The 21,787-nt window shown below is 35.6% G+C and overlaps 2 pseudogenes; one reads left to right on the top strand and one right to left on the bottom strand.

Moving 5' to 3' along the window:
* Nucleotides 1–1,462: 1,462 nt before the first annotated feature.
* Nucleotides 1,463–3,383, bottom strand: LOC122147161 (annotated as a pseudogene).
* A 4,592-nt stretch (nt 3,384–7,975) lies between these two features.
* LOC122147160 lies at nt 7,976–21,474 on the top strand (annotated as a pseudogene).
* Nucleotides 21,475–21,787: the final 313 nt, after the last annotated feature.

Below are 21,787 nucleotides of genomic sequence, written 5' to 3'. Positions count from 1 at the left end.
GCGAGAAACACGCACGTGAACACGTCACTCCTCCAGAGGGTTATGATGTTGTCACTGTTTTTCCAAAGAATAATTCCCACATACAACCTAAAATAAAACACAACACCCCATTATTTTGAAAACCCCTTTAAAAATCTAAAACATTATTTGGATAGTCTTTCAGTGAGGCTGCATTGTTGCCAATAATATGAATGAAGCTCTTACATACTCAGACAGATGTGCATGGATATAAATAGAACTTTGGCAACAGTAATCAGGAAATTGTGATTAGACATCACCTAAATATGTGAATATAGTCCGGTCCAGATTAAGTGCTATTTTTTATCATACATTCCAGTGTCCTTGTCATTCCATACATTTATCTCATTGTATAAAAGGCTCATATAATTGGTGCTAAGGTATCTTAATAGCCACTTATTGCATTTGCAGATTTTAAAAAAAAAAAAAAAAAAAAAAAAACATAAACTGATCATTGAAATTGTGTAATCATGGTTGTATTCCCCACGCACACCGTATGTAAAAATCTATTCTATGTATGTACATTGTCTTTTGGATTCGCCATATTTTTGTATGAAAATAACATGTTCAGCCTTGCTAGAAATAAAACGTTGCATATCCATTGTGAAATTTCTCTATGGTTTATTTCTTTGAAAATGATGCGTTTTCAAAAAGCATTATAAATACAGCTGAATAAATGACTAATACTCTAGTGTTGTATTGTAAGCATCAGCCCACTCACACTTCAGTCAGAGTACAATATAGCTTTTTTTGTGCAGCTGTTAAGAATCTCAAAGAAGCTGCTCTTGTAAAAGTGAACCTAATTACTCATTATTAGCAAGAATAAAGAAACTATAAATATAAATAAATATAATAGAGAAATATATTAACACCTGACTAAATGATAATAGGTCAAATCTAGATCTACTTTCTGAATAACCCTGTTGACGAAATTTATTTTCAGAAAATGTGACATTGAACAACAACAACCCAATTCTGATCAACAACAAACATTTACACCTTTGAACCGCAAATAACAAGAAAGCATGAGCACAAACCAAGAAAGCACAAAAGACAACAGTTAAAGTTTTGACGAAACACTAAAGCAGTTTCAATATTTATTTATTATGATTTTTACAAAATTAATTTGCTTAAATTAAAAAGAAGGAAATAACACATATTTACAACAACTATATGACTATTACCGTCAAACATATATTTTAGTGTTAAGAGCTGGCAATCTAAAGAAAATGAGTTATTTTGCGTTTAAACTTCCCTTGCGTATAAAAATGACTGGAAACATACAATAAATAATTTGTATAATTTAAGGGATTAAATCATGACGTTTGTCTTAAGGCATAAACGGAAAATAACATTTCTACACTTATGATGACCTGGTCTTTATATGTCCCTTATCGTGGTCTTACAGCAAGGGCAAGATTTGCTTTGCTACTCGCAGTATCAATTAAATGTCAGATTTGTCCCGAAAATTGCAGTTAAATCCCTCTAGGTAACATGTCAGCGTAGTAGCCTTGAGTTTCTTGCCAATTTGATGATGAGTTTGTGGAGTGCCATTTGGACGGCGGGCGTGCGCTACATGCGCCTATAACGCTGTATCCATGCAAGCATTTGGCACGTGAGGTTCTCCTGATCCCGATCGTGATTTGAAGTTTGCCCGAACATGGTCTGCAATTCTCAATGTTTTCCGACAATGCCCAAATGTAATTGTGCGCGAATCTCAAAGTCTCAATTTTAGTCAGATTCGCGTCATGCGGGAAAAGTTGGAAGCACGCTTCTCAGAGTAATCCAGGGCGGCGAGTTCAGCTTATGCATGCGGTGCCTTTTCTCTGTCATTTGCCTTCACTCTGCGATTCCCACGTTGTCTGCTAGCTGATTTAACTGGCATGCTTTTTCTTAATTCTTTCTTCTTACTTCTTGTGTTCTTCTTCGTTGACGGGTAGATGAGCATTCCTTCGTCGCCGAGTCCTATGCTGTCAAGTCAATTTCTCTGTTGGGCATTTGATTTGCTGGCTTTTGGTAATGTCTGTGGATCCAGACTTGAGATCTAATGCTGAACTCCAGTTAGATTTGAATGTTTTCCATTCCTTCCTACCGACGCGCACGTGGGACCCTGGAGTCATTCTGTACATGAAAAACACAACAGGACAACGTCAGGTCCAAGGTCTTGGATAACACCTATAAGAAAACCTTTTATTATCCAGATGCTTACCTCTTGGCTTGCAGACTGTCTCAGTGAAACCGGGGTTCAGTGAGGGTGTTGGTCTACAGCACTGCGCGTCCTGTCCACCAGTGAGCAACATGCAGTCTCCTTTCATTCCCTTAATATATAAATCAAAGGAACAAAAGAGGGTGATGGCGCCCATTCGTCATTTATGTCCCTTTATCCTATCTGCGCTCTAGGATAAAACAAATAGAGTCAAGTGGCCAATCAGAGACGGCCCTTTCCGAAATTTACCTTCAGGTTTAAGAAATAAACTAAGAGGGGGTTTTAAAAACAGGGTAGAATATGTCAGGTGAAGTTTTCTATAGTTGTCTGTCGTTGTTATTGTTTATAGTAGCACTCGTGCATTTATCTAAAACAATTTTATCACGAGCTTATTGCAGCTTATTGCAAATATAGTGGCTTATAAGCCTTTATTTTTTTGCAATAAATTCTATAATTCATCATTACTGAAATGTAATAATGGTACAGTTTATGCATGAGGTTTTCCTCAAACATCAACTTCTGGATGATAGAAAAAACGTTGCACGGATATGGAGCAGAATAGTCTTATGTGATTTTGCGTTTACACATCATGTAGGTAGTATTGTGAAACCATACTGTACATGGTTAATTGACTTTTTATTGGCACTTAACATATAAGTTTCAGCAATATTTTTTTTATTATTCGAAACTGAAAAGAAATTACTGATATGGCACCGTGTTATTTTTAGTGTTATTGCCGTTGTGCGCCTTGTGGGCGATATTCCTGTGCGTAAATTGTACTGTAGTGCACCAAACCCTGGGGAAATAATATTTGATTGAAGAATATGTTAAATAACTTGTGCTTGTGTGCAGCAACACTCTCTATAGTACAATGAAAACAGAATATTATGCACAGGAACATTTGCATAGAAAACAAAATGCGTGCGCACTGGTGTCTCCAAACAGAGTCCGTTATTAAGAACATCAAGTGCGCATCGTAAATTTGGTAGCAGTTTGCAAACAAAAAGACTTTCAACATGGTCGGATAGCACGAGTTTTACCACTTTGGCCCCAAGCCCCCAAGCCTTTGATAAATCTACATTTATTGAAGAGACCAAAGAGCACTGTTATGGGCGCAAAATATTTACCGTGGTGCCCAAGTGTCCACAAAGGCACTCATCGCCAGTCTAACTAAATATGTATTTTGTAGGACATCTGATAACCATATGCTTTCAATAAAATGGACAAATAAAGCAAGGAGATAGGGGATGATGTCCTGCTGTTATAAAAGGGCCTCGAATTTATCCCAAAGTAAACCAAACATATTACCCGCTTTAACAAAATAACTTTTGATGCCAGAATCCATATTGGGATATAGCGTCGCGGGACAGGTGTGGGTTTGGGATTGTCAGATTTGTGTGGTCCCGAATTTTTATCAGTGCCTAGTAATATCTTGCTTGTTATGTGCAAAGTATGGGCAAACATAAGCGACCTGTTGCTGTGGAAACTCATTAACGATATCGGCCAAAGAAACCTGATTTTAACAATAAATGCGTCTTACTGAAGAGAGCAGGTGATGACCTGTCCTCGCTCTCTTGATTGTACCTTCTTCAACTTGCTGCACTTTACAATCTGTTGCAATTATTTATGAAACGAAATTCTATTTCTTATTATTTTAGCAAAAAAACAGAAGTACCTGAGAGTGGGGCGCCTTTATTTTTCATTCCCCAGCACTTTGTCTGAAGGCCTATCTTAAGAAGGCAATCAAGGACTAAAGGGCAATCTTACTCGCTGACCAGCTTTTTGACCAGCTTTTTGCCATCCATTTGTTCCAAACTGGCAGAAAAGCTATTTAATTTCTTCTCTCTCTTTTCAGAGTCCTCGGAAAAGGCTGGCACATAAAGAAGAAAAGGAAACTTCACTGCACAACTTCACTGCGCAGACAAAACAACAACTTAAAAAACCATTTAATTACAACCCGGATGGCCATATGTACACCTCTTGTTAAAACTCAAACAATGTCAAACTCTTTTGTGTGTGTGCTAAAACGTGCACCTTTTGGAGACGTGTGCGCTTTTGGAACGGTGTGCGCATCGAGACCAGAAAGATCTTGAGTACACTTCTTGGAAGAAGTAATGCAGTTTGAATGTGCTGTGAGGTTCCTTTTAGAGTCCACACCCCATTGTGTCTAAAACGGCATATGCTTGTTTATGACCGACGAATACACACCAATTATAACTGAATGGCTACTGAGGCTTCTTGCTAAAACTCTATTTGTTTTGAGCAATCGGGGGTCCACACCCTCAATAATTAAGCCATTGGTGCTGGCTGCTCGTCTGAATGCCTTGGGTTCAAAAATACCGCATCTTTTAGCCATCTTTTCTACATACAAACTAGTACCCACATTCAGTGGCGGCGCCATAGACTTGAATAAAATTTTATCTTACTAAACTTACCAGTTTTTTGGGTGGAAAAGCCATGTTTTTCGTGGGAATGAGCAAAATAGGGGGAAAAACAGTAAGAGTTGTAAATAATTTTGATAAATTGTAGCTATTAACCTTATTTTTAAATCTCTCATAACACTTTGACCATTTCTTTGGAAAAAAATGTAAAAGGGCTATTTAAAAAGAAATTCTAAATGTAGCCTGTCTTACCATTTTGGGATGCATTTTTATGTCCATTTTATGTCCCAATGGTTTATGTTGATATTTAAATATATATATATATATATTATATATATATATATATATATAATATATATATATATATATATATATATATATATATATATTTATATATAATTATTAAAATTAACAGACTTTCAACTTTTTTGCTGTATGAAGGGTAACATTAAAAATGGTCTCAGAAACATTTACTATGCCTTCATCATTTATTTTTCAAATGCATTCCATGAATATATTTTTGTTGTGTTTTTTTTTTTTTTTTTTTTTTTTTTTTTTTTTTTTTTTTTTTGTTCCTTTTCTCGGGTCCAAGACTTTAAAAATTATTAAAATATTAGGTTTTTTTTTTTTTTTTACCCGCTCAGTTTTATTTCATCGTTTAGTGTGCATACTTTAACAAGGAGACAATGGCTATAATGGCAATGGAGTGGAAACTTGCAGAAAAAAGACAAAATGACAGAATTCCCACGTGGTAAGCGTGTAGGCTATCTAGTAGATAAATTTAATAAATTAGTGAAAATGTGGAAAATACTTTTAAAGGGAGTTCATTTTCTGCCCACAAGAAACACCAATGACATTTATCCCACTTTTACAAAGTAATTTAAAATGAAATCCATGCCAATAATGTGAAGAAAAAAAAAAAAAAGAAAAGAAAAAAAGGAAGAAAAAGAAAAAAAAGAAAAAAGAAAAGAAAAGAAAAAGAAAAAAAATCTGTGATATGGTTGAATTCTTTGGTTGCTTTTTATACAATTGCACCCACAAATAAGCATTTAACCATAGACTGTAGCATTTAACACAAAGTTACATTTTGTAGTTACAACCCACATGAAAAAAAAATACTATAGTAAATTTACTATAGAAAATGTTAGTAACATTTTTAGGGGAGAGGATCATTTGTTTGTTATTACACAGGCCTATGGTTTTAGGCTTTGCAACCAAAAAAGTTAAATAAAAATGTAGTAAAATTTCTATAGTAGTAGTGTTTTTGAACCATACTATGGTAAAGGTACTATAGTAAATTGTGAAAAAAAAAAATACTATAGTAATTTATAGAAAATTTATCATGGAAAATGTAGTAAAATTTCTATAGTAGTAGTGTTTTTGAACCATACTATGGTAAAGGTACTATAGTAAATTGTGAAAAAAAAAATACTATAGTAATTTATAGAAAATTTATCATGGAAAATGTAGTAAAATTTCTCTAGTAGTAGTGTTTTTGAACCATACTATAGTAAAGGTACTATAGTAAATGGTAGTTACTAAAGTAAAGTGGTTATTTGCTGTGGTAATTCTACTATAGTAATATAGACAAACAACTTTAGCCATAAGTGCCACTCACTAACATGAATGTAAATGTTCACTCCATATAAGAGAACACTCCTGAAAAAAATCTGTTATTTAGTGCAAAATAAACAATACAAGGTAGAAACATTTTCCTAAAATAGCCCTACCATACGTCTGTCCTTCAAAAAACTAATAGCGCCATCAAGTGACCGTGCAAACGACGACCTATGAAGTATAAGCTAATACAACACAAGAAAACACCAGTGCAGCCCAACTCACTAAATCATTTAGCCTACTGTAAATATTCTATGATTAAATTTTTTAATGCATTTAATATGAATCAAGTTTTCCATGCTGCCCCTTCTTTACCAGTTAAGAAACTTCTTAAATGTAGTGCTTTCTGATTATTAAAACTTTTAATCATTATAATATGAAAATATACCTAAATAATTAAATGCGCATCATCATCATCATCATCATCGACAACAGCAACAACAGTAATAATAAGCAAAATAATAATACATAAAATAATAATAATAAAAAAAAATAACCTTAGAACTATCGCAGATGTATTACCAGATTAATCAAAAAAAGAGACTCTACGCTGATCTCCATGGAAAATATCATGTAACTGTGGCGAATCTGCGAATCGTCATGATGTTGTGAGTTTCACATATACTAACAGCATGTGTGCTGGACTTATCGCTGTGATGCAGTACGCTTGCAGTGTTTTTGAAGATCAGCGTGCGCGGGTGGTGACAAGCCTGAAAGCAAATCGCTTTTACTTTTACTCACGGCACTTCCTTGATATAAGGTTGCGCCTCAGATTGTGTCATGCAACGGGGCATTCGCTCTCAAAAATAAGCCGAACAAAGATCTTTCGGGCTGTCTTCCCCGTTTCTCCCAGAGCAGTTGAAGAAAGAAACGACTTTTTCAGGACAGGGTGTGTAACCTTGGCAAACAAAAATGGGACTACAGGGTAAGTGGGCATAATGTCAATTAGAATTCAGCTGTGCTTTAAATATAGTATGTTCCTAGTTATCCATACATGATGTAATTATGCCACAATGAAAGCTTCGACTGTAGAAAATAAGCATCTTTTCAGGTCAGTTGTATTTTGTTAACTTACTTTGTTTTGTTTGGTCAACATACTTCATTTACAATGTAAAACTGAACTGTAACAGTGTTTCAGTGTATCAGACCTAGTGACACTTGATCTGATATAATATGTCTCCCGTTCAGTGCTGGGGATTCAGGTGATCTTATCATGTAGAAAGATGATTATCCATTTGAAGTGTAATTTATAAGAGAGTTTGGGGCACAAATGTTACCCTGGACCGCAAAAATGTCTTAAGTCACTGGGGCATATTTGTAGCAATAGCCAAAAAATACATTGTGTGGGTCAAAATTATAGATTTTTCTTTTATGTCAAAAAATCATAAGGATATTAAGTAAAGACCATGTTCCATGAATTTTGTAAATTTCTTACCGTAAATATATAAAAACTTAATTTTTGATTAGTAATATGCATTGCTAAGGACTTAATTTGGATAACTTTAAAGGCAATTTTTCTCAATATTATTTAAAAAAAAATTTTTTTTTCCAGATATTCAAATAGTTATATCTCGACCAAATATTGCCCTATCCTAACAAACCATACATCAACGGATAATGTATAAATCTCAGTTTTGAAAAATTGACACTTAAGACTGGTTTTTGTGGTCCAGGGTCACAAATGTCATACTGGTTACATAGAAATAACTTTATTAACCATGTCCTATGTCAAATTGTGTGTATGTCTTCTATGATGTGTAAAGGAGAGTTTGAAGTGATGTAAGTGAGAGCTAGCATTATAAAACTGGTTTTCCTTCATATAATTCTCTGTAATAAGTGTTCGTCTGTGTGCAACGACCTGGTGCAGAGGGGGAAATGTTATGTTTCATTTGTGTATGGTGTTCATCAGAAGACTTACTGTGACGGGCTCAAACACAGAAGAAGTGCTATCCTTAACAACCGGGGGTGTACAATGGAGCCAGATCTGTTCTGACTGCTGTCCAGCAGTGTCTTTTGAGACTGTATTTCAGCTAGTCTGATGCTCATGTGATGTGCTGAGAGATTTAATGTGTGTGAATGAAACTATATTAAAGGGATAGTTAACCCATAAATTAAAATAGAAGTCATCTTGTACTCTTATGTCATTCCAAACCTGCAGGACTTTATTTCATCTGTGGGACTCAAATATGAGGTGGAATAAAAGCCTCAGTCACCATTCACTTTCATAGTGACTTTCATGACTTTTGAGTTATATAAAGTAAGTTATGCTATCCGTTATGTGCAAAATCCCATTTTTAGGAGCTAAAATCCCATTATATTCTAATATTTTAACATTACAACCTAAAAACAAAAATAATGATTTACAAAGCAGAAGGTCTATTCACTAAATTAAAAATTTAATTAAATAATCCTCAGAGCACAGATTAATTGCATTATGTTTTGATTACAACATTACTGCTATCTGCTATCATAAAATAGACGTAGGCTACCTGTAATTCTACATGACCATTATGGTGCTCCTATTCTATTGCCCTCCATCTGTTTGGTGCACTCATTCACTGAAGTCTGTGAAGTTTAGAATCACAGAGTCCTGACCGCAAAATGGTAATATTTCCATGACTTTCTAACATTTACAGATAGAGAAATATACCTGAGAAATGTAAGTTATGCACTGAGGAAAAAACAGTACATCTCAAATGCATTAAACAGTGCAAGTAGCGTATCTATCGTAGCATCTGATGGGCGAGCTGTGTTAACTGTCTTACGTGTTATTTTAAAGCCCTTATTTTAAAGCGTGTCTCATTAGGACAATTTAGGAGAAATTGGATTATGCACTTTCCCCATAGCAGCTCACTTTATGTCCACTGCTATGATTCAGATGAGCTCGTATTAAACTACTGTAGCTATATTGTTATAAATGGTATTGCCTCATACCATATCGCTTGTAAAAAATATATATTGATATATCATACAAACTCGATATACCGCCAAGCCTGAGCTGAGTACTAAAGCACTTTGTGGCTGATCCTGCTTTAGACATCTGAACATTTCCAATGGAAACATGAGCTCTTTGACTCAACAATGGACAAATAATCAAAGCTCAGCTAGAGAGGGTGTGATTGTCTGCAGTACACTAGCAGCTGAAAGCAAACCAGTTTGAGGTGACATCTTATTTTGTATAAACTTACTTGTGCTTTGTTTCACTTGTTCTTTTACCACATTCATGTTATCTGTCAAGCTCAGAAGATCTTTACAACATAGCAGACGTGCACATCCTTCATCTCTTTTGCAATGTGTCTCTTCTCTTGCCTTTTGCCCTTTTTACAAGATAAAAATAATCTCAGCTTTTTATGGCATGTTATGCAGTGAGATCCATCCTGTCTGTAGGTCTTGTTTCGTAAAGACTGATAGGGATGCTGCCTTAAAGATCTCGCTTCAGGCCTGTCGAGGTTCCCATATTTTACATCGTTGTAATATTTGGATCCTGAACGTGTGATGCACATCAGTCCTGGTCAAAGGTTCAGTTGCTCACTTACATGACCTGTTTCCCTTCTCCTCTGAATCCACTGTACTTGGCAAACCCTACTAAACCTTTCGGAGAGCTTGTCAGGACTTAGAACTCTATTCAGGGGGTGTTGTTTAGCTCCTGCCTGATTCATTCATTATCTCCTTGACATAATGATTGAAATGAATAACTTTTAAGTTTGTTTAATTCATCTAGTAGTCTAATTACACCTCATTTATAGTGGTTTTTAGTATAACTAGGGCTTTTTACATTCTCAGATTAAACAAAATGCAAATTATAGCATTAGTCAAGCATTTGAAGACGAAAAAACAAGATGCTCATTCATTGTAGATGACTAGGAGTTAACATGCTCACGATATAGTTAGTTAAGACTTTGTCCAGATTTCCTGCGTGGAGTTGGGGTGATGCTATTGGGACCACGATATGTGCTGTTATCAAGGAGAACACATTGTGCTGTAAAAAAATAGTGATTGTGAAATGGTTCCACCAGATATGCTTTTTTCTGCCTAGTTAAATGGTGCAACCCTCCATGGTATAAATATGGACTTCAGTATAATAGACTTTTTAGACTTTTTCTATTCACCCATATCCTTAGAAGCCCATTTTAAGTGTTTGCTGGTAGCTAAGTTTTGTATGGGCTTATTTAATAAATAAGGTGTGGCCAGTGGGAACAATATCTCACTGAGTAGTATGTATCTTCTAAGCTCTCCTTGTTTCTTGTGGCTGAAGTTAGACATACTGCTTCCAAAGTTTATTAAGTGTAATTAGTGAATCCAAGCACCTGAGACAATTAAGTATGACTCCTAGTCTGCTATAGTAAGTATTTAATTGTTTTTATTGAGATTTTAATTTGCTAAAAGCTGTCATTATGCTAAGCTCATCATAGATAGCCATCATTTTTGTTGTACTTATTCTTCAAAATAGTGCCTAACCTTAAAGAAGTTTAGTAGAGTGGTTTATTGAATCTTCTGTAAAGTTTATTGATTGATTTATGTGGCTGTTGCTTGTAATTACAGGTAAGCAGCCAGTTCTTGGTTTCTGTATGTTGTTTTCTGCTGAAGCTTGTAGTTTTCCAGCTGTTTACTGAAATTAGATTGGGTTAATTTCTGTAACATTTCTCCTTTCCTCACGCAGAGTGCCTTGGAGGGTGTATAAGGAGATGGTGCTGCTGTACATAGGGGAGGCTCGACACTTTGTGAATTCTCAGTGTGCTGATCTGGAGCCATGGCAGATCATTGCGACCACTTTGCTGTTCACACTTGGTGCGGTGTGGCTAAAGGGTTTCCTTTTTCAAAAAGAGAGTAAGTGCTATTTATCACTCAGGGGTTTTTTTTTTAAATCAAGATGTTTTTGATATGTATGTATCAGGCATGTTAAATATGTTGACATGTTTACACTATCGTTCAAAAGTTTGAGGTTGGTACAATTTTTTGAAGTTTTTGAAAGAAGGCTCATCTATAAAGGCTCATCAAGGCAACATTTATAAAAAATGAAAATACAGTAAAACAGTAATATTTTGAAAAATTATTTAATATAACAACTTTTTAAAATATATTTTAAAATGTAATTTACTCCTATGATGGCAAAGATGAATTTTTAGCAGGCATTACTTCAGTTTTCATTGTCACATGATCCTTCAGAAATAATTCTAATATGATGATTTGTTGCTTAACGCAAATTTCTTCTTATTATTATCATTAATGTTGATTATTAACAGTTGTGCTGCTTCATATTTTCATGGAAGCAGAGAATTTTTTTTTTTCAGGATGCTTTGAGTAGAAAGTTCAAAAGAAAAGCATTTATTTTTAAATGGATCTTTTGATTAAAATATGCAAGTTTTTGTCATGTCACTGTTGATCAGATAAATGCATCCCTGCTGAATAAAAGTAATAATTTCTTGAAAAAAATACAGTTTTGTTTTTAAATGGTAGTGTACATATATCTTGATATCTTTCCATGAGTCAAATGAGAAGAAAAAAAATAATAAAGTAATTGCTGAAAAAGTACAATGGTATAAAAGTATAATTAATCAACAGATTTTTCACAGCACTGTTCACTTTCAGTTGGTCACTTCCAGGTGGAAAGAAGTTTTCCGACACTAGGGGTCACTCTTGGGACCCCGAGACACCTCCTGGCATCATTGAGAAAAAAGGCCAATGAAACAAAATTTACACAGCTGGCCACCCCCCGGGACATCCTTTGTATAAATAAGCCAGCATAGCATTTGCTCACTTCTGTTCTGTGAAACCCGTGGTCTCGTAACGCAGTTCAGCAGCTGTGGCGTTTTATATAGGGTCCCCTAGTGTCAGAAACTTTGACACAACGTAAAAGTGACCGACTGAAAGGGAACATCTCTGTTAGGTATGGTAACCCTCGTTCCCTGATGGAGGGAATGGAGATTATGTGTCCCTTATACTACAACTGAACTGAACTGCCTCTGAGTGGGTTGAGATGCTTCTTGACTCCTCAGAACAGAATGAGTGAGCAAATGCTACGCAGACCTATTTATACCAGGATGTCTGGGGTGTGGCCAGCTATGCAAATTTTGCTCACCGATTTCATTGGCCTTTCCTCAATGATGTCAGAGGTGTCTGGGCTCCCAAGAGGACCCCTAGTGTCGGAAACTTTGGCACAATGTCTCTGTTCCCTTCATCAGGGAATGAGGGTTACCATACATAACAGAGATTTTTTTTTTTTATGCCACTGTGTAACAATATGAAACCCAGCATTATGTTGCAAACTAATTCTAATTTAGTATTGATGTTATTTTTTTTTTTTGCTATTCATCAGTCAGGAAGTCTTAAAACAAAGATGCAAAATGTCAAGGCCACTTGAACAATAACAAAGACTGTGGCATTTGTAAACTTCATATGCTACCGGTGACTTAGACAACATTTCCTTTTTTTTTATCGTGACATTTTTATGGTTGACATTCAGAAACAATATGCAATTGGTTTCATATGAGCTGAGGGAAAAAAAAAAGCAAACATTTACACTGAGGTCTCTCATTTGTATAATTTTACATTGCAAACTTTAGATTTCATACATTGTTTGAAAGTCTCAAGCAGTCACAGGGCTTCAATTTTTTTTTCAAATTTAGAAAAATGTCTTGCTGTGGAGACATTTCATGTCACGTCTTCACAATTTGCTCATTGTGTCATGTTTTCTAGGTCTGACATCAAGGGTAAAGAAGCAATTCTTTAAAATCATCAGAAAAATCCCATTTATTGGAGCAACAGTAAGCATCTAGTGGTTTTCTAGTTCCCTTTCTTCCTTAAGACTTCTCTTTCGGACTCGTTGATTGATGATTAAGTTACCACTGTCATGCTGAAGTGGAAATTAAGCCTTTAACAGACTTTCACATTAGACCCTGTGATTATTCCAGGGTTTACCTTGTGTCATTAACCTGAACAGAGCACAACGTTGTCAGAACAGACTGCAGGTTGATTTTAATCTGCCTTGTCAGACTCTTTTGTCTTTTACAATATTTATTTGAATGCATCTAACCATACTAACATTACAAAAAGTTACAACCTAAACACCCATTAGAACAGGGGATCTTTTTGACTTAAAGGCCTCCATTGTCCAACACAATATTCAAAGGCCTCTCATACAAGTTATAATATTTCTTTTGGTTTGTTCATCTGTAATTATGCTAAAGGTGCTTGTTTTAGAACTTTTTTGCAATAATGTAGTTTTAAAAATGTAAAAATAAAATAATAAGGAAATACTCATTTACTCATTTTTACACCATGATGTGTTTTCAGCATTTTGAACAAGTTTTACAATTATTTTAATTAAGTCATAAGTTGAGAACCACTGCCTTAGAGCACTGCTAGTCATTAAAAGATCTCCTTTCAAATTTGCAAATGGATGAAGAAGTAACGTCATTATTAGCACTGCAGTAATTGTATTTATTTTCCCTTCAGTTCCTCTATTCCCTATATTTCTTGTATTAATTAATTATTCAGAGGTTTTTATGACACTTTTTTTGTTTTCTTTCCAATCTTTCCCTCATCAGATTCAGAATCAGCTCAACAAGGCATTGGATGACATGTCGATGAGTCTATGCACGCTAAAGGAAGGCATGTGCTACACCAAACTCCTACCAGCACAGGGCCTCACCCACAAACAGCTCCTAGACAAGATCAGGGAGTATGAGACACTGAGTAAGTCACCTTCAGCATGTCCCAACTCCCATCTGTAATAATGAGGGAAAGCCCAAAGGCTTTGATGATAAATAAGAACTTTTAAAGTTTCAGCCATTTCTCAGAGTAAATTTGCCCTTCAGTGTGGGTGCAGTTTCTTTGCAAACAAGTTTATTTATTAGGGTATAATGGCACTGGTTTATACAGTATTAGAAGTCAGTGTCCCAATCCCACCATTGTTCTGTCCTCAGTCTTTTTTCTACTTGATTTCAGGTGAAGTAGACTGGGCGAAAGGCAAAAGTGTCAGGCGCAGTCTACTGGGGGGATGAGAAGCTCACAGATCTCCTGGTGAAGGTATAATGGCCTTTTAAAATCATTTACATCAGCAAATCCCCAACAAGGGCTATTATGTGTGTTCCAGGGGGTACTTTTAATTTTGCTTTAATTCATAAAAATTGACAAAACAATTTTAAATTAAATCTTCAAGGTTAATCTTATGATTCAGCTCATTTTTCAAGAAAAGGAGACAAAAAAATATGTGAAATGCTTTTTGAGAATTTTGTTTTGATCAAAACGCAGAATATTTGTTCTATCTGGCATGTCTTTGTTTAACACCACAGTATTGATTTTCTTAAAAGCTTACTTTAATAATAAAATATTAATGTGATATTAATAATAGAAAAATATATATTACTGAAGTAATTTATTAAATTTAGATAAGTTATACCCAGAATAATATCTATTTTAATTTAATATTACAGTACTGTTCAAAGGTTTTGGGGTCGGTAGGTTTTTTTGAACATTTTTTTTATTTTTTATCTTATGCTCCACTAAGGCTGCATTTGTTGGGTTTTATGAAAACTGTAGTAAAATCATGTGAAATATTAATACATAATTACAATAAACTGTTTTCTATTTTAATATATATTAAATACGTACAAGTAGCTTTAATTTAATGTGGAAACCGTAGCCGCTGGCTTAATATTTTTTGTGGAACCCATGATAAATTTTTAGGATTCTGTGAGAAATAGAAAGTTCAAAACAACAGCATTTATTTGAAATTTGTTTTACTGTTATTTTTGATTAATGAATGCATCCTTGCTGAATAAAAGTATCAATTTCTTTCTTTAAAAAAATCTTACTGATCCCCCCTCCCTCCCTTTTACTACCGATGAAGTGCTTTTTGATGGGGTTGTGGGTTGATGCATATAGATTTTGTTTTTGTTCCTCTCATTTGCAGGTATATGGTGAGTTTGCCTGGACCAATCCTCTCCATCCAGACCTGTTCCCTGGGGTTAGGAAGATGGGAGGCAGAAGTGGTGGCGGATGACGTGTTGCCCTTTTTAATGGAGGGCCAGACTCCTGTGGCACAGTCAGTCCTTCTAACTGTCTTCCACATTTTCTAAAATTTCCCCTTGTTCTCTGCTCTCTGCAGTTGTTTGCCACTTGAGATAATAGTGCAGTTTTGGAAAATATCTCCTTAACAGAATTTTTATAATTGCTATGAGAGTTGACATACACTGGCTACATTCAAACAGCAGCAGAATTAAATTGTGTATCTAGTGTTTTTTTACAGTTATTGTGACAATAGAAAACAGGGCTTCCATGGTCCTTAAAAAGTCTTACATTTAGTTATATCAAATTAAGACCATAAAAGTCTTAAATGGTACAAGAAAGTCTTAATTATGATTTCAATTATGTCTTAAATTTGGGGGACGGAAAGACAAAGAATTGCTATATGGCTCATGGTGACGATTTAAACTTCAAAAGCTATGATTTCATTGAATAAATATGAGCGCTTCACATTTTCAAAGTCAGATGCGGCACTGTTTTGTGTACACTCGTTACAGGGGAAACCACTATAGTGGCTATAGAAAAGAATCACCGCCCCCCCCCCCCCCCCCCCTTAAAATAATAACACATTATCAGCCCCTCTCCTAAAAAATGACTTGTAAACTCTATCAGGTGTAACTAATCACCTTCTCAATGGCATTTGACTTTCAAACTGTGGTCATTTTGATTAGCTCAGCATGAAAATAGCTTTCCTAGAGCATTTCAGTCCTTAGTAGTAGTGCAGCTAAAGCAAACGGATACAAAACAATTCAAAGGCGTTATCTGGTCAGAGAGGCTACCAAGAGGCCTACAGCAACTCTGAAGAAGTTGCAGGAATTTATGACAAAGAGTGATCATTGTGTGCATGTGACAACAATATCACAAATTCTCCACAAATGTAGGTTGTATGAGAGGGTTGCAAGAAAAAAGCCACTTCTCAATTACAAAAACACACCCAGAAAATCCTGAGCCATACCAAAACAAAACTTAAATATTCTGATTCAACACAAAACTATATGGCTGGCGGCAATCCAATACAGTTCAGTTTTTGACAAGCGGCCCTACCCCACTTATTCACCGTCCAAACAACATACAGTAAAGACATGGCAGTGGTAATATTGACAAGCGGATTTTCTCTGTGCAGGGATTGGAGAGCAATTGGAGGCACTCAGGATAGAAGGAAAAATGGATGGCATTTTTCTTGATACTGACACAAGGGGGGGTGATCCTCTCACTGATTCAGAGTGATTTTTTTTTTTGTTGTTGTTTAAATTTCTTGTTAACTCATCCCTTTCTTAAAAATGGTTTAAAGGCTGAAAATGTGAAGGGTTCATCATTTTATAAAACTTTTTGCTTGGGTGAAAAAACCCCCTAAACTAACTGTAAAACCATGCTTTTTTTGACAAGCGTCCTTACTTCACTTATATGGTCTTAATTTTATTTGTGCAGGTCTAATATGATTTAAAAATCCTGCAGATACCTTGGAAAAGCGGCTTGACTTCAGTACTTCATTCATCTAGACAGTTTTTGAACTGCATGGTTGGGGACAATTTAGAGTCGCTCCACCTAAACAAATTTCCATTTGCTCATTTATCAGTCCATTGTTTAAAAATCTGAAAACTGTATCTTATAATATCGAGTTTCTTAATATCAAGTCATTCTAATGTGTTCACTCAAAAACAAACAACATTTTTGTGTGTTCCTTTCATGAAAAGGTTACTTCAGGTGGAACAGAAAGCATCCTGATGGCATGCAAGGCGTACAGAGACATGGCTCATGAACGTGGCATTAAACACCCAGAGATGATATGTACTATCTCAGTCTAGTCAAAACATTCAGCCTCTTCTGCAGTCATAATACTCTAATTCTGTTTAGGTTAATTAACAGTAGCTGTCACCCACACTGTAAACAATTTAAACATATAAGTGGTTTGCTACAGTTGGCTATTCATTTACATAGGATGTATAAACACTGCAGCATTATATTTTAAAAAAATGCATTCAGTTTTACTGAGTTTTATTTTAATTGGACAGAATTGGTGCTCATTAGTGCACCTTAAAGGCAGTTGTTTTATTTAATCCCATTGTGTAATTTTTTTTGTTTTGTTTTGTTTTGTCTATGCTCTAGTATTGCACCAATGAGTGGTCCATGCAGCCTTTGACAAAGCAGCACATTATTTTGGGATGAAGCTCATTCACATACCTCTGGGACAAGAAGACCATGAAAGTCGATGTGAAGGTATGCTGTCTGGTTTGTCCACAGCAGACAGGCACATTTATGTGAATATTGACCAGTTTGATGTTCACCTCATTTTAATGAATACTTTTATTTGGTCATAGGCAATGAGGAGGGCCATCTCTAGAAACACAGCAATGCTGGTTTTGTTCAGCTCCTCAGTTCCCCCATGGGAATTATGGACCCTGTAGTGGAAGTGGCAAAGGTAACATTTGCTTATTCAGATGGGCATGTAATTCAATGCTTTTGTATTGTGGTATAAAATAATCTGTAGTGCGTATATTCTTTATCTTAAATATAATTGAATGTTTTTTATTCTTTTTAGCTTGCAGTAAAATACAACATACCATTCCATGTGGATGCATGCTTGGGTGGGTTCCTAATAATTTTTATGGAAAAAGGCGGGTTTCAAACTTGATCCCTTTGATTTCCGGGTCAATGGTTTGTGGGTTGTGACCAGTATCTCAGCTGATACACATAAGGTGAGAACTTGATAGTGAGAGAAATTAATAAATACAAGATAAATATTGTTATAGGGGTCATATGATGCAATTTAAACTTTTCCTTTCTCTTTGAAGTGTGACAAGCTCTTGGAGCATAAAGAAGATCAGTAAAGTTTTCAAAAATTAAAAAAGTCTCAAATCCGTAATCGAAAGAAGATATTCTTTATAAAAGTTTAAGAGTCAACCACTCCTACCTAAAACAGCTCATTCGAACACACCCCCACTTCTACGTCACGATATGGGAAGATTTGCATAACGCAACCTAAATGTTCCCACAAAGAAAAGAAAACCTTTATTCTCGCTGTTGCCGATGGTGCTATGTCGTGGAGATGCTGTGTGTTTCGTTGTGGGAAAAGCAAAGCGACTATTTGTGTATGGCTTCCAAAAGAGGACACAAACAAGAAATCAGTCGGTTTAAGTTGTATTTTACAACACTGTTCCAGAACAGTTCAAACCAAATATTCAGATGTCTGCAGCGCAGTTTACAGAGGACGAGGTCTGTTTCCTGAGAGAGAAGCCTACAATGCTTCTGTGCACAAAAGGCTGTTTCCTCTATAAAGTGGGGCAATTTTACCATATTTAAAGAATTTGCCACTGATGATTCAAACGGGAGTTTTGAGCAGTATAGAGTATCACCTCTTCTCCGACCACAAACCCATAAAAGGTTTTATGTTTATGCAGCACAATGCAAGTGTAAAAAGACGCTATAAAGTCATTAATAATCAGTAATGATGTCCCCACTGGATGCAACAAATGCCTCGTTTGTAATTGGGTTTATTGGTTTTGGTCTCGTCGTGCCGGGAGACGGCATCACAGTATAATAAGGGGCATAACATTTAAGTCACACGCTTGAGACATTCAGCCAATCACAACGCACTGGATAGCTGGCCACATCAGAGCACACCTCTCTTTTCACAACGATGGAGCTTTGTAACAATCTACGCGTTTCAGAGGCGGGGCATAGAGGAAGAACGAAATTTAACCTTACATTATGTAGAAAATAATGTTCTTTTTTTAACCTTAAACTGCAATAAACACATTTGCATTACACCAAATACACAAAATAATGTTCTTCATGTTTAGTGAAGTTTGGGATCAGTAAGAAGAAGAATTTAAACTGCTGTTATTTTGAAAAAAAAAAAAAAAGACCATTTTCCATAAAAAATAAAAAAGCAGGCAAATTTGTTTTCAGCTGTAAACAACAGGCCTATTAGAATTATTTCTGAAGGTGCATGTGACATTGACGACTGGAGTATGGCTGCTGAAAATTTTGTTTTTGCCATCAAAAGCATAAAAGTAAATTTTTTCCGAATATATTAAATAACTCGCCCTAGCCTGCAGTTATTTTAAGTTGTAATAAAACCAAGCATAAATACTATTACGGTTGGTTTCTGTATTTTTGATCAAATAAATGCAGCCTTGAGTTGTGTAAAGAGACTTTTTTCAAAAACATTAATATTCTTTCTTCAAGCGTTTTGAACAGTAGTTATTTTTTTTATTTGTTTTTTTTGGATTATTGTCATGAAATAGACACATTTAGGCGAGATAGATCGTTGACAGAACTACAACATATTTTTATTGATATAGCGTTAGATGGCATCATGGATAAAGATTAAAAGTTAAAAAGCAAAGTTGATTTTCATTTTAACATCATTGCGTTTTGCCCCAGCAGTATGGTTTATGCTCCCAAAAGATCCTCAGTGGTTTCTTCTACAGTGAAAAAGAAATTTCCGCACACTACCAGTATTTCCGTAGCGCCTGATTTGGGCAAGGGAGGAATTTATGAATCTCAGTCCTCCAGGGCTGGCTCTCGGGCCGTGGAGGGCATAATGCTGCCTGTTGGGCTACTATGATGCACATGGGTGAAACATGGATATGTTGAGGCAATGCAGGGGAAGGAAAGTCGTGGACCTGCCCGCAAAATACAAAGCAGGGTCAGTATTAATACCATTTTAATATACACCTGAAAGACATAACGACATCAGGCAATGGGTGTGTTTGAATGTATATTCAACTGTGGTAAATGTAATTTGCATGGGCAAGGTAACAGTTACATGCCAGGAAAAGCCACTTTGTACACAGCAACCACATTTAAAAAAAAAAAAACAATAACACTCTCTTCACAACAAGAATCCTTAAAAATGATGGGAGGTTTGTTATTCGGGGATCCAGAAGTGTCTGTGGTGCGCCCCTTAGGCTCCGATGTTTTGTATATACTTTCGCACAATCTAAATCGCACTGACTTTCAAACGGGCTAGGCATCTCAACACTCTGCAGTTCCCATCTAGGAGGTTAAAAAACTGTTCAATGTAAAATGTGCCAGGTTTGCAAACTGATGTAATAAATCCCTAAAACAGATGGAAAGTTAATACAGGTTATGGAAAAAATACACATAGATAATTTTTTATGATTGTTTTTATGTAAAGGCCTTAGATTGCATCAATTTTAGGGCACTGGTCAGAAAAGTTGTTCCTCATTGTTGTGGCTCTTTTGTTGTGCTCTTTGCAGCATCCATATTCTGTGTCACAATGCTACACACACCAAGCCTGGTGTAGCTGAGCAGTTCAGTCAGGATGTAAAGAGAGAAAGTAGCCATTATCATGAAGAAATCCTAAAGAGAAGACCACCGGGGATGGTAGTTTCGTTTTAAATCCTGATCAAAAATACAGGTTTATGAGAAATATTGTTTTTATCTGATCCAAAAAAACAGCCCTTATGAGGAAATTATTATTAATTACAATTTAAAAATAAACTGTTTAATTATATTTTAAAATTTAATTTAATTCCTGTGATGGAAAAGCTGAATTGTCTGCAGCCACTAATCCAGTCTTTCAATGTCACATGGTTCATTTATAACATGCTGATTCTGGTGCTTAGCCAAACCTTTTCTTTTGTATTCTCAATGTAAAACGAAAAAATGTGCTGCTATATTTTGGTGGAAAAAATTTACTAATTTTAGAATTCTTTCATGAATAGAGAGTGAAAATATAACTTACTGTCTTACTGTCAACTTTTAATTAGTTTAATGCATTACTTGCCTGAATAAAAGTATTTCATTTCATAAAAATCATACCCCATACTGTTGTATTCCCACACGCTGACAAAATTCACTTCTAAAGAAAGATATACGCATTTAAATTGATTTTTGTCCAAACAAATTCTGTCTAGGAATTCCCATGTTTTTTTTTTCCAAAAAACAATTAATAAAAAGGGTACGGCTGCTTTGTGTTTGGGGTTTTCTTGGTTGAACATTCACATTTCGAGATTACTTATATAGTGAAATATAATATATAGTCATTTTTTCAGGCAAAATAATCATTGTCTATAAGAATGCAGCTGCGTAAAAATCCTCAACTTGGCACTCCAGCCACAAGGCTATTGACATGTATACTACATCAGATAAAACCATAATGAATAAATGACCCCTGAATCAACTTTCCCCCTTTATGCTTGTAGTGAGCAAATATATGGCATGGCCAAATCCATTCCTGATCGAAACGATTGTTAATCCCCCCCCACGAGGTCTCGCAGGCTTTTTGGGGGACTGACCTTAATAGCACTGAGGTGCCCAAGATTACAGAGCAAGGCACCACAAAAAACCCAGAAGGAACACATGAATGGCAACTCTAAAGCGTACTGAGAGTTGACTGTTCGGGGTCTCCCCACCTCTTAGCTGGTTGAAGGGAATGTTTCACTGAATAATCTTAACTCATTAACTGTACTTCATTCAGTCATCTATTTACAACTAACTATTTTATGTATAAGCCATAGTCACCTGATATTTGGGGATTTGTGACTAAGGAGCGGACAGTATCTTTTCT

The sequence above is a fragment of the Cyprinus carpio genome, chromosome A13 (assembly GCF_018340385.1).
Source record: "Cyprinus carpio isolate SPL01 chromosome A13, ASM1834038v1, whole genome shotgun sequence".
Lineage (NCBI taxonomy): Eukaryota > Metazoa > Chordata > Actinopteri > Cypriniformes > Cyprinidae > Cyprinus > Cyprinus carpio.
Note: the sequence above shows the minus strand (reverse complement) of the source record. Positions and strands in the feature narration are given on the sequence as shown.